The sequence below is a fragment of the Helianthus annuus genome, chromosome 8 (genome assembly GCF_002127325.2).
Source record: "Helianthus annuus cultivar XRQ/B chromosome 8, HanXRQr2.0-SUNRISE, whole genome shotgun sequence".
Lineage (NCBI taxonomy): Eukaryota > Viridiplantae > Streptophyta > Magnoliopsida > Asterales > Asteraceae > Helianthus > Helianthus annuus.
In genome coordinates, this window is record NC_035440.2 from 72,185,250 (window position 1) to 72,200,237 (window position 14,988).

Consider the following 14,988-nt stretch of genomic DNA (forward strand, 5'->3'; position numbering starts at 1 on the left):
CAACATTAATCTGACACAGGAAGACTATCGGCAGATCGATAAAGAAGAGATGGACTTGATGGATATCAAGTGGGCCTTTGCAAGTGCTGTGAGAAGAGCAAAGGATTGGATGGAAAGTACTGGAAGAACCAGCTTGGAAAGTAAGAGAGACACCAAGTATGGGTTCGATAAACAAGCAGTAAGGTGCTTCAACTGTGGTGAACGGGGTCACTTCAAGAGGGAATGTGCAAAGCCAGCACAGCATGGAAACCAGAACCCCTTCAGAAACCAGGGCAACCAGCAGAACCAGAACAGAAATAGTGAACGTACGTTAGTGCCTGTCAACAATCAAGCCAACCGGGCACTTGTAGTTCAGATGGATGAAGGTTGTGACTGGTCAATCCAGTTTGGTGGTGATGCTCCTAATGGTACAGCTTGCTTTGCCCAAGTTGTGAAGGATGTAGTTAACACCAGTGGTGGAGAATCTTCCGCCAGTGGTGGTGAATCTTCTGAAGATGAAGACTCCTCTGGGTACAGCAGGAGTGTTGATGAAGACTCATCTAGGTCAGGCGATGAGAATATGGGTGAGACATCTGGTGTCTCAGTTGATGCTGATATTGATGAACGTTTGGATGAAGCTGCAGCACTAAGTGTTGGAAGATCTGTTCTGATGGATCAAGCTGCTTTTACTTCGTCTTCTCTCCATTCAGCCTTTATGGCTAATGTCGACAGTTCTTCAAGTCAGGTATGTGTCGATGAACCCATTGCTGTAAACTGTGATAACTGTGATAGCTTGCAGGCTAAATGTGCTGAGTTAGAGGCAAGCATGTCTGAGTTGCAAGCCAAACATGATGCTTTACAAGCTAGTTTGTTTGACTTGCAAGACAAACATGGTTCTTTGAATGCTGACTGGTGTGCATTGCAAAGCAAACACGAGGCTTTGCAAGAAAAATATGATGTGACATTCATCCACAATCAGAAGTTGACTGTGGATCTTTCAAAATGCACAGAAGCCAATATGTTTTATGAAAACCATGAAAAAGAATTTAAGTCAATGATTGAGACTTTAAAGAAAGATAAAACTGAATTGACTAAAATGGTTTCCAGAAAACAAACGGACATTAATTTGTATATATCTCGCCTTGAGATGATGCAAAAGGAAATGGCTTGTGTCAAAACTGAAAGTGATGCGATCCAGCATAAGCTAGACAGTTATTTGAGCTCTAGCTATGTGTTGGATCATATCATTGACGTTCAGAAAGAAAAACGGGATGTCACATGCATAGGATACAAGAAATGTCCACCACCTGTGAGACACAATTATGATGCGATGCCTGACGAGGAGGATAGAGTGTTCTTTGAACCATCTGTTCCTCTAGATGTAAAGGAGTTTGCAGCAGGACTCGGATACAAGAAAGATGTATCACCAGACTCAGATACTTCAGCAGATGCATGTGTGTCTTCTGCTGAACTGAATCAGGATCCTCCAGTCATCATTGAGGATGCTGATTCATCTGATGATGAATCTGATGATACCATCCCAGCAAAGTCTGATGCGGAAGTCAAAGATGGGGACATACCTCTCGAGAATTACATTCTATGTGATCCTCCTGCAAAACCCGCTAAGACTGTTGCAATCGAGTCCTCGTCTGCAAAAGAGTCGGAGGGTGTGAACTTGCTGTACACTCTCGTTGGTGATGATAAAATCTACTCTGACGAAGATTTTCCTATTAAAAATGTTAATCGATCTTTAATAAGTAAAGTCTTTGAAGATTCGACAAGTAAGTTTTTGGGAAAGACAGGACCACGTGTTACAGTTACACAGTGTCCTCCTATTCCAAAGGCTGAAATTCGAAAAAAATTTGGGAATAAGAAATTACCAACAGTACAAAAACAGCAAAATCATGCCAAACCTAAAGGAAAGGCACCGACTCAGGGTCAGAAGAAACAGACCCAAAAGAAAAACAAGAATGTGAACCTTGTGAAATCTAAGGGAACGGACAAAATCGAAACTTATGAGAACAAATCTAACTTAGATTTTGTTAAACAAGCAACAGTTTTGAAAAGAAATGATCCAAACTGTTCAAAACCTAGTACCTCGGGATCACAAAGTTCATCATCATCGTCAAGACGAGCACATGATGCTTCGGGGATTGTTGAACGAAGATATTGTTTTGAGTGTGGAACAATTGGACATATCATTCGAAATTGTCCATATCTTCATAAGTTGAAAGCAAAGGTTGATGATCCCCGTGAACAAAATCATGCCGCCCAAGAGAATAGTAAAGGCAAACAGGGCGAAAACAAGAAAAAGGTTCGGAAGATAAACCTCGTGAAATCAAGAGGGACTGATAAAATTGATACTTCCAAAAACAAATCCAATAAGGATTTTGTTAAACAAAGTAAAATTTTGAAAAGAAACAGTCAAAACAACTATACACAACACACAAACGGTTGTGATGTAGGACCAAGTACCTCAAGATCACGAAGTTCGTCATCCGGCTATTGCAGTTATGATACTCCGAGGTTTGTTGAGCGGAGATCATGCTTTGAATGCTGTGAGTATGGACACATCATTAAGAATTGTCCATATCTCACCAAGAGAAAGACAAAAATTGATGCCCCCCATGGTAACAATTACCATAAAAGATCTGTTTCACCAAAACAGGACCCTCGTCTTGTTAAACAACGAGCAAAGAAACAGAAAAAGAAACAACGAAAAGAAGTTGAAAAGATTTTAAAACCGGAGATTATCCAAACAAGATCTGTTAAATCGGATGTTAAACATGAAAAACAGAAAGAGATTTGGATACCAAAACCGGTAACTGTTTCAGGGGGAGCTACATCAATTCCGAATCATCGGGAAATGGATGTTACAATTCTCGACGATGACGGACGACCCAAGTCTGTGAAGGCTTGGGTCCCCCTCTCCAACTAATCTCTGAGTGAGTGTGCAGGAAGTTCCAGGAGGAACTATTGATAGTCTTAGGATTGTTGATAGTGGAATGTCCTTGCACAAGATAGGCGACAGAAGAAATTGTTGCCTTTGATGGAGAGAGAGGAAAGAAAAGGAAAATGTGGCTGAATGAAGTTGCAAAATTCGACCAAATGAAGAACGTGCCAAAAATTTGGTCATTCTGGTTTTTGGTCGGGTTCTCAGGAACGAATGAAGTGAAATGTGTGCCGATGCCTTTGCATGGATTGAACATCCGCACACCATTTCTGAAAGAGAAAGGAAAGACCTTCGCTGGTACAATGTGGAAGACCAGCCGGACCCGGAGGTTTATGATTTTATTGCTGTCAAGAGACTTTTCAGTAGTTGCAAATTCGACCTTGAAGTCCACACCGGGTGGATATCCAGTTGGGAGAGTGCTTAGATTCCTTGCAATGCACGGAACAGTTGCAGGATACGCCTTTAAATTCTTAATCTCTCCTATACGTGTCGATATTTAAGCTACTTTGTGAATTATTATTATCTCGAACAGCACTCTTTGACCTGACACATTGATCTCGAATATCACCTCACACGTGATTGTTTCTATATGAAACTCATCAATGTTGTCATGGTCCGCACCGCTTACCGACATGCCAACTCACTTTTCCAAAATTTGTTAAATCTTTTCTGATAAAACTTAATTTTGGTAAACGGCATTAAGGTCAAGCACAAGAGTAAACCAACATCGGAAAATCATTTTTGTAAATACCTTTGTGTTTTAAATTTGTCTTAGTTTATTGATTTTAGGGGGAGTAAATCCAAAAATCGGAAAATCCAAAAACATCGAAAAATTCAAAAACACAAAAACTATAGAAAAACAAAAATGAGTTTCCTGGCGAGCAAAAGAGAAAATGATAGTACATCAGTGGTCTATCCAAACCTCTTTAAACCTTAAATGAAAAACGATAAGCAGCTCTATATAAGATGTATCGGTAGGCTCACAATCATTTTAAAGTGTGCAGGGTGATATAAATCTTAATCGACTGAAGACCAGGTGGGAACCATTCATTGGCATATGGTCTTAGTACCGAAATTTCGTTTCATAGATTGCCGAGGTTCTGAGATATTCGGTCTTTATGCTGCTTATCATCTGGGTATCATGGTTGTATCTTTTACCGAAAAATAACGGGGACGCAAGTCTAGATCTTCCATGATACTATACATACGTGTATATATTACATACTGCATTCGACCTCAATAAGTGATAAACAATCACATGTCCAAACAAATAAGTGATAAAATATCACATGTATCCGGGTGTCAAGTTCGTCTCTCTGCTGTACGGAAGTACTGACCTGTTCACGGACTTGCACCTGTGCCCTCATGCATACGAAAATCAAGTTCCTCATCAATAAGTGATTATATCACATAGGGCTTGTTTTCAATTCAAAATAAGTGAGTATCTCACATTTTATACGGTCAAACAGATGATAATCGGTATACTCACCGGTAAGATGAACCCTCGTGCATACCTTGATACGGGAATGTGTCGTGATGTGGATGAACACCGGTCGGTAAGTATAAATCATACATTAACGTATCCTCTAAACATGATTACATCTGATAAGTTGAGCTTAAGTGGACAACAATACCGATAATTGTTATAGAATGCTTATCTTAATGTTAACTAACTGAACAACAAGAGTGTTTTGGCATGACCGTACACTGATATGATTCTCTTACCCTCGAAACTCGCAAAAAGAATGTTTGTATATATTTATTTATTTACTGCTTAACCTTTATTATTTCTTTTAAACAGTTTCGTCATTTGGTGCATATCAGCACGACATTAGCGGTGATGTCGTTTGATAACACTCAAAGGATTTTAAATTGTTGTCTTTTAATTTAAAAATACCAAAAAGATTTTAGGCGTGTTTTAATATAAACTTTATAAAAGCCAAAAAGATTTTATTTCTGCTTTATTTTCGATCGTACGATGTTGGAACTCGAGTCTTCGTTACCTGAAACCTGACTGAAAACCGAACTGACTAAATCTTCATAAACGGTCAAAATTTGCATGTTTGAAAGTTAAAGACTAAAAATTGACAAATTTATTAAACTTTCAAACTGTCGGACGGTGTTTGATTGTGACATGGTCATTCGTGTGTCATTTGTTTATACTATATTCCAAGCAGTTGTTCTCATTATGCGTTTAGATTTCTTGCATGTGCAGATTCTAAAGGCTAGGAGAACATGGTCGATGACAAGCCTTGGAGTGAAGACACGACGAGAAGGCGCTCAAAAGATGAAGATGATCGAGTTGCCGCTAGCCATCATCAACACCACAAGGATCTCACTTCATAAAGATAAAGTCTTTTCACGAGCATAACTCAAGGGGGAGCTTATGTTAAGGGGGAGTTTGCCAACACACTTCCTACATGATATGGGTAGTTTGTTGATACACTCTCTGCTTTCAAGACGTGAAGACTTTGAAGATCCTCCGACTTTGAAGACTTGAAAGGACATCGAGACGAGTCCACATCTACAGAAGATAAAGACAAAGCTACAGCCAAGGGGGAGTTTGTTGGTGCACTTGTGTCTGTACTTTGTCTGTATTCGGTCTGTATATAAACGATGTTCTAAGTCTGTAAGTTGACCAAGTCAACCATCCTCCGGATTGACTTGGTCAAACAGTTAGAGAGTAGTTGTCTGTCTCGAAGGATAGCTCCTCGAAGGATACTGTTGATCCTTCGAGGTACTCGAAAGATATGCTTCGATTGTTAGACCTCGAAGGATCATCCTTCGAGGTCATTGCTGATCATTCGAACATCATGTCATCGATAGATGATCCTTCGGACCATCTATCGGATCCTTCGAGCAGACCTGCTGTGTATGGGTATAAATACCCATGCAGTGTGTTGAGTTCTGAGAGTGCACACCCGAGAGATAGAGAGACAAGTTGAGAGCTTTCTGTCCGGAACCACACACACACACTTTGAGAGTTTACAAGTTAGGTTTGTAAACATTGTGCTTGTAACCGAAACTTTCATTTGCATTAATACAAGTTGTGTTAATCGGTGAACCCTTGTGTGTTGTGTTTATACTTGCTTAATCTCGGTTTGCCTGCTAGCTTGGATTCCGCACTCGCTAGTGGGTTAGTATAACAAGGTTTGAGGTTCGTCATCCTCCGACAAAAAGGGACCTACATCCATCTTCTTGAACAGCACCATCAGCGACTCAAACGTCTGATCCTTTCTTTCCAAGCACACGACCCACGAGAATCTTGTAAAGTCATCAGTCACTACCAAGCAGTACAAATCTCCACTGATGCTCTTTACATTGACCGGCCCGAAGAGATCCATGTGGAGTCTCTCAAGCGATAATCTGATCGAATTAAGTATCTTCGGTGGGTGTGACTTCCGAGTCTGCTTCCCCTTTTTACAAGCTACACAATCATCATTCAAATGAAAATTCTTTAAGTTTACACCTTCTACCAAATCATTGTGCACTAGAAAATTCATTTTACGAACATGTATGTGGCCCATCTTACGATGCCACATAATTGATTCTTTTTCTGTTGCTTTCGATTTTAACACAAAACATTGTTTTTGATGATTTGTTGCGACGCTCATATCAAGAATATACAAGTCATTCTCCCGTGGAGCGCGCAACAACACCATCTCATCAGGGATTTTAAACCCAGGTTTTAAAACCAAACACTCGTTTTTTGTGAAATGTACACTGAAAGATTTATCACATATTTGAGAAATGCTAAGTAAATTATTTTCCAACTCTACAATATAGTTCACTTTCTCGAATGAGATGACACCATTCGTCAATGTTCCCTGTCCAACAATTCTGCCGCCTTGATTTCCGGCGAAGCCCACATAACTTCCATTTATTGATTTGATGTCGTAAAGTAGAGCTAGCATCCCTGTCATATGCCTCAATGCACCACTATCCATGATCCACTTCGAAAGGATAGACCTGGGCAGCCCCTGCAAACATCAAATCAACTCATTCAAACAATGACGCCCATGACTTTTTGACCTCAGAAACAATGCCAAACACTACATCACACTTCTCATCAATTTTAGGAAAGTTAAATGTGACATTAGGAGCATCATCTTTTATAGCTGGTTTTACTTTGTTGTTAATTGGGGGAAACTCAGCAAGAAATTTATCAAGTTCAGATTCAAACTCGACAACATCATCTTTCAAGACCTTTGTTTCATTTTTTAAAGCATTTTCCATCTTTTTCACCTCGACTGATGGTTTCGACTTCGCAAACCTTTGTTTCATTTTTTAAAGCATTTTCCATCTTTTTCACCTCAACTGATGGTTTCGACTTCGCAACCCATGATTGGTTTTCAAAAATTTTTGTTTTCGGATAAATTTTTGAAGTCTTATGAGACTTGGAAGATTCGCCAACCTCGAAGGTCGATTTTGGCTTATCCTCGGACTTCAAAGATTCACCTCTCTTTAAGATGCGAATCGGGGAAACCATTGGTTTTTTACCTTTTGTATCAATTGGTGACTTTGGTCGAGGTTTTTGAACAACAGGTTTTACGAAAACGGATTTTTCAAACACTTTCTTGCATTGTTTTGCCATGTGCCCGATATCATTACAGCGATAACAGACTCTCTTGTCAAATTCGACAAAAGTTGATTTGAATGTCTCCTCTTTCAACTTTTTTGCTGTATTGAAATCGTCAACGGATTTTTGACTAAAAATGTAGTCCTTTTCATCATCTATACTCGGTCCAGCAACAAAGATATCATTCATTTTATCTTTTGGCTTAACCACCTTCTTAGCCATCTTTTTCTCAAAACCAATCCCTTTGTTTTTAAAATTGTTTTTCTTGTTATTACTCTTACCTTCCCACTCTTTCTTTCCCGAGCTGGTAGGACGTGATATAACAAAAGATTTTTTCGGTTTTGAAAAGAATTCTTTGTTGTTAACCTCATCAATGTTCATTTCAACCAACTTGAAAACTTTCTCAACATTCTCAATCTTCACGTTTTGAAGAGGATACTCGAAATCAGAGTAAAGTTTGTCAGTTCCAATCATAGTATAGACCACCATAATCGGATCATCATTCGCACTTCGGTCTGATTTCGGTATGAAACGATCCAAGAAATTTCCCTCATCTTCAGACTCAGTAACAGATTTCTCAGATTGAGACTTCTCAGTGTTATCACTCTCTTCATCTAACACCTGATCGACAACGGTTTTGATGATCTGTGTCGGATGCAAAGAATGTAACATCAATGCTCTCAGGCAAATCATCCTCAATTGATCTCAACTTGAGGTTCAAAGCAGCTTCCAACCCATCTGGATACTTTTGTGTATAATGATTCCACATTGGGGGTGGAACGTTGTTAAAGACCGGTGCAGCATGTGGCTGCTGTGGAACAATCTGTTCAAGGACATAGGATGAAGCTACATAACTCATCAATTTTTTATCAATTCGCTCATTTTCAATTTTAGCTAATTCAAGCTCTTTCTTTAATGAAGCGATCGTGTCTAGATGAAAATTAACCTCAACTTGTTTATCAAAAAGTGTTGCTTTTACCAATTTTGTTGCTTTGTCATTTTCAACACTCTCTTTTTGGATCATTTTAATTGACCTGGCAAGTGTATCATAAGCCTCTTTGACTTGTCCAAGATCAAATTTTAGCATATCTGCATGATGTTTCAATTCCTGAAACTTAGTATCTTTCTCAAGACACTCCATGCAAGGTTGTAAACACTTTTGGCATGGTGTTTCAGGTATTGAAACTGATTTCTCAACAACCTGTTCATCACAATCAATTATCACATCCTGTTTACCAACATTTTTCAACTCAGACTCAGAAACTTTGACCTCCTTAACTCCAGACTCCTGATCTGACTCCTGTTTGACTGACACGGTACTGACAGACTCTAACTTCTCAAGTTCTGTGTCTACCTCTTTCAGCTTTCCCATGAGGGCTCTGTCAGCAATGTCTTTCAACGTCTCCCCAGTCAACTCTTTTGTCACATCTATCATTTCCTCTACAGATTCTTTCTTTTCTTCGTATCTTGGACACGATCCAGTCGTCGGTTCTTCGAAAAATCCTGCAAAAGATTCAAAAACTTTAGGAGGCATTATTGATTTCATAGAACTTGCCAATACCTCCTGTTTTGATTGGTAATAGTAAACTTCTGCAGCAATTTCTTCAATGTCAACCACATTCTCAACAGAAACATCTTCAACAACCACTGGAACATCTTCAACAATCATTTTAGGCTCAGTCACCATCTCCGGTTCTTTAACTATTTCTCCCATCATGGCCTGCCCATCACTTCCAGGGATGTATTTATCGCAACTGAAACCTTCGGCTACTTTTTCATCATCCTGATTCACGATAAGAGCCTTCTCCGGTTTGTTCTCGATTTGCGGTCTCTGAACAGCAGGTTGTTGGTTAGGCCGATGATATATTGCCTGCCTGTAATAATCATTCGTTAACGGGTTCTGATGGTTGTTCACTTCTCGGTTCAGGCATTCTCTCTTGAAATGGCCACGTTCTTTGCACTTGAAGCAGGTAACTTTTTATTTTTCGAAACCTAACTTCTGATCAGGACTGTTTCTGCCTGTGATCTCTATAAAGCGCTGTGCCCTCCTAACCAGACTTGCCATGCACCATTTTATATCAATCAACTCAAGCTCCTCCGTGTCGATCTGATCGTAATCCTCTTTTCTCATATCTGGATTCCCAATCCTACCCGCTACTAAACCTTCATACGCCTCTAAAACGGAAGCAAGTAATGCAATGTGTTGTTTCACCGCTGTTTCAGTAAATTCAATTCCATTCTTAATATTCACCACGATGTTGCATTGCACCCCAGAAGCATAAGGCTGATTGTTGGAACTTGTAGAGCTTTGAGGTGTTGTCTGCTCTTGAGCTTTAAAGTTTGGCTCATAGTTTACGAACGGTGAAGGCTTGTTTGATTGTGGAGTGTTTGTAGAAGCACTTGAATTTGTATCAGCACTAAAACCCGTTTGTATCTTCGGACTCTGGTTTGTTGCAACAGGAGTGCTTCCTTTGTAGTAAAGAGATACATCTTGTTCTACATTTGTTGAATTCATCTTCTTGATCTTCAACAACTCCAACTCATGAGCTTCTATCTTTTCAATGAATGAGCTGAGATTCAAATTCACGAAATCCGAGTTGTTTTTCAACATCATCAAGTATGTGCCCCATTCATCATAAGGTAATGCGTCGAACAACTTGTCGATCCATTCTTCGTTTGTCTTTGTAATCTCCAATCTTTTCATCTCTACCACAAGATGGCAATAACGTTCAATCAACTGCTTCGTTGTTTCACCGTTCATCCCGGTAAAGATATCAAACTCTTTCTTGATCAGGCGTTCTTGCTTTTGATCATAGATACGCTGCCTTGGAATTTCAGCTTTAATGCTTGCCACATTGATTGCGAGTTGTCATCATGTTGCAACAGCACAAGAATATTGTCACACCCCCAAAATCCACCATGCGGAGTACCACCGCTTGGAGGCGTGACGTGACTAGGATCGAGCCACCAATCATACTAAACAACGTATTTAAGTGAATAAAGCCAACCGCAATATGATTGGTGACCAAAAGCTAGTTAACCAAGTTTTAATTTAAACAGCGGAAGCATAAACGTAAAGTCCAAAACATAAGTCCATGGTTTATAAGTTAAAGTTCAAAACACAAGTTTTATAAGTTCATAAGACTTAAATATTAAGTACGGAACATGACAGTCCGTATCCCACAACGACTCCATCCTCGTGCAAGCTCCAGCATTTAGCGACCTGTAAGGCATGTAACAACGAGTCAAAAACAAAGTTGAGTGAGTTCACGTTTTGTTGTTTAGTTTTAAGTTATTTTCGAAAACGTGGTTTGTCTTTCGTTGGCGTAATTGCCGTGGGGGTTACCCCGTAGTTGAAAGAAAATTTAACCAGTTCATTCTTTATTACCCATACCCTGTCCATGATTAGTCGGGGCTTCCTCATGTGAACTACTAGACCGTATGATATCGACTACTACGCAAGTAAGTTGTGCCCTACATCAGTGTCTATCATCACTGATGGTTTACCATAGTCCATTAGTACACGCCCGTTCGACTGGCACGGTGTGAGGTTTGTTAAACCTAATAACGCTATTAACTAATGACCCGCTCGCCATTGGCCTCGGCGATTAAGTCGACATAAAATGAGGGACTTATGATAGAGTTTTGTCTAGTAAGTTTTAAGGTTGTTGTCCTACCCAAGGAGGACGAACGTACGTAGTTCTCCCGAAGAGAATACGCAGGATTAATACTGGCATCCTACCCGAGGAGGATGGCCGTACATATCCTACTTAAGTAAGATATGTAGATTCCGTTTTAATTCTTTAACCCATTCCCAAACCACCGAGAATCCCATGCCTTAGAAAGTGTGTGAACTCACCTCGGTTTGCTCGGTTAGATTCTCAAATACAGCTAACAATCAAAGTCGGTCAATCACGTCCAAATAGGATTACCACTTAGTTTATTAGTGACTTCAAATAAGCACAAAAATTCCTACACGCATCTAACACATAACATACATTACTTTTAACAGTTTATGCCCATAACAAACAAACATTCCCCACTCATAAACAAACATACGACATTGCACATAACACTTTTATCGACACATAACATGTTAGATCATTCGCAGATAACATTCTCGACATTTAGACACGCAAATCACTACCTATGTCGTTTCAGCTTTATATTCAAAACTGGGCTATTTTCGAGGTTTTAAATAAAATAGTTAACTTGTTCCAAAAATTCCCAACTTTTTACAGAAGATGCTAAACGATCCAAATATTATTGTGTAAAAATATCGGGGTCCAGTTCATTGCCAATATTTTATAGAAAATCATTATCCGGACTGCACTCAGATTTATCTTTTTCTGACTGCAGTCCACTCAATAATTCGTTAAAAATTCATTGTACGTCGGATTGACAAAATTCCAGTGGAACAATTACTACGACATCAGTGTCCATCTACTGTACAGAATTCATGGGCTGATTCGATACAGAACTCAAATTATGACTGAAAACATATCGCCCATTTTCTGCAGTAAAAATGCAGCTCTAGCTGCTGTTACAAAACGACACTTTAAAAATAGTAAACAAAGTCCAAAAATTATGATTCCGGTACCATTAGTACCATATTTCATAGTACATAAAGCTAGACTTCAAAAAATACAATTTTCGTTAAGTTATGGTCCTGTTACAGCCAACTGAAGTTGGCTGTAAAAACCAAATAGCTTTCTGTTTCAGTTTTTAACTCTTTAATTTGTGTTCGATTAATTCCGTTAACAGGTTTAGTGATCACAACAACATCACACATCAATATTAACCAGCAAAATCATCAGAAAATCAACAAGAATCATAACAACACAAGATCTACAAGATTTACACACATATCTTCGCTTTATCCATCTTTTATTCCATATGTTCAAGACTTTAGTGCAAGTTCTTTAGTGTTTCATAGATTTTCGTCATCAAACAATTATTAACCACTTAAATAGCATGAAGAATGAACGGATCTAAGTTCTTACCACTAGCTCAAGGCTAGGGAAGTTCGGGAGTAGAAAAGTGATGGTTAATAGCGAATGGAGAAGGTCCTTCCACTTCCGAGAGCGCCAAGCTTCGTTGTATGATCTCTTGCACCTCTAGATGTATGTGGATTGCTTGGAAGGTGAAGTGAGGGTGGTGGTATGGTGGAGGAGGGTGGCGGCCGAATGGTGGGGAAGGAGAGAGTTTTTGAGTTAGTTGATGTTGTTGAATGAAAGATAAAGATTATCTTGGGTGCCTTTTTATAAACCAATTCAAGCTTTTATCCAACAAATAATGTGTTACCTAGATATTAGGCAACTTAATAAAATAATCAACCTTTGTAAGGAGTGTGTCCCCTAAGGGGGACCGATCGGTCAAGGGGGGGGGGGGGGTTATTTAGTTTGATTTTAATTGTATGGTTATGTGTTAGTTAGTTTAGTTGGGTGATTAAATTAGTTACTAGTGTGTTATGTATTATATCGGGTGTTAGGGTGTTCGGGGACCCTAACTAGCTCAGAAAAGGAAAAACAGTGTCATTGTTAATATTTTTATGTTCCGGGTAAAGTCCGGTTGTTCTGTTTGATACTGTTCTGTTAAAGTGCTTAATTAATCTGTAAAGTGTCTTTTATGTATATTTTTGTAACACTTTTAATTTCTAACACTTAGGGAATTATAACGGACTATTTAGTGACTTTTCTGCATACTACTAGTATGTTAACAAGCACATGTAAGCATAACACAGATATCAGAAAGTAGTTAAGTAATTCCACACAGACGTCAAGCACTTTAATTATCAATAATAAATTGTACGGAATACATGGAATTTTAGGGTTGTCACATTCTCCCCCTGTTAAGAAAATTTCGTCCCGAAATTTAGCTCGTGGTTACTGAGGAAGCCAGTTATGTTGCGTTGGTTTCCTGGTTTTCTTGGGGTGTCACATCATCCCCCTGTTGATTTGGAATTTCGTCCCGAAATTCTACAGTAGCTTCAGCCTTAGTAGTGGTTGCACTTTTCTTAAACAGCTGGGGATACTGATGTTTCATTTGGTCTTCTCGTTCCCAGGTATACTCTAGGCCACGACGGGAATTCCAACGAACTCGGACGAGAGGTATTCTGGTGTGCTTGAGAATCTTAACGTCTCGATCTGTAATCTCTACTGGTTCCTCGACGAATCGCAGCTGGTCGTCAATAGTGAGCTCCTTTAAGGGAACTATGAGGGTCTCATCTGACAGACACTTCTTCAGATTTGACATGTGGAATATGTTGTGAACTCCACTGAGTTCTTCAGGTAGATTCAACTTGTTGGCCACCTTGCCAATTCTCTCAATGATTTCGAATGGTCCGACATAACGCGGATTGAGCTTGCCTCGTTTGCCAAAACGAACTACACCTTTCCAAGGTGAGACTTTGAGTAGCACTCGATCCCCAACCTGGAACTCGAGTGGCTTTCTTCGCTTATCAGCATAGCTTTTCTGACGGTCACGAGCTGCTGCCATTCGTTGTCGTATTTGAGCAATTTTCTCTGTTGTATCTACTACGAGTTCTGGGCTAGTGATTTGGCTGTCACCAACTTCTGCCCAACAGAGAGGTGATCGGCACTTGCGTCCATACAATGGCTCGAACGGAGCGGCCAGGATGCTGGTGTGGTAGCTATTGTTATTTGAAAACTCCACTAACGGGAGATGCTTTTCCAAGCCGTTACCAAAATCGATTACACATGCCCGAAGCATGTCTTCAAGGGTTTGGATGGTGCGTTCAGATTGCCCATCCGTCTGTGGGTGATAAGCGGTGCTCATATCTAAACGTGAGCCAAAAGACTTGTGCATAGCTTGCCACAGTTCAGAGGTAAAACGCGCGTCACAATCAGAAATAATGAAGGTTGGCACTCCATGCCTTGATACCACTTCCTTTAGGTAGATGTCTGCTAAGGTAGAAAACTTATCCATTTCCTTAATAGGCAAAAAATGTGCAGACTTGGTCAGTCGATCCACGATTACCCAAATGGTATCATTTCCGCGTTGAGATCTAGGCAGGTCAGTAACGAAATCCATGGAAATTTGCTCCCATTTCCATTTGGGTATCTCTGGTTGTTGGAGTGGGCCTGATGGTTTCTGGTATTCGACCTTGACCCTAACACAGGTCAAGCATTTACTGACGTAGGTTGCTATGCTGGCTTTCATACCAGGCCACCAGTATGTAGTCTTTAGATCGTGGTACATCTTATCCGAACCAGTATGTACTGAATAACGATACTTATGTGCTTCATCCATCACAAGTTCGCGTATTTCTCCATACAGTGGAACCCAGATGCGTCCGTTAACATAGTAGGCGTCCTTTTCCTTTTGTTCTAGCCGTTGTCTCGATCCTCGTAGGGACTCAGCCCTGATGTTCTCTGCCTTAAATGCTTCAACTTGAGCATCGCGAATCTGAGTGGGAAGATTAGATTGGATGGTAAGCTGCAATGCACGTACACGC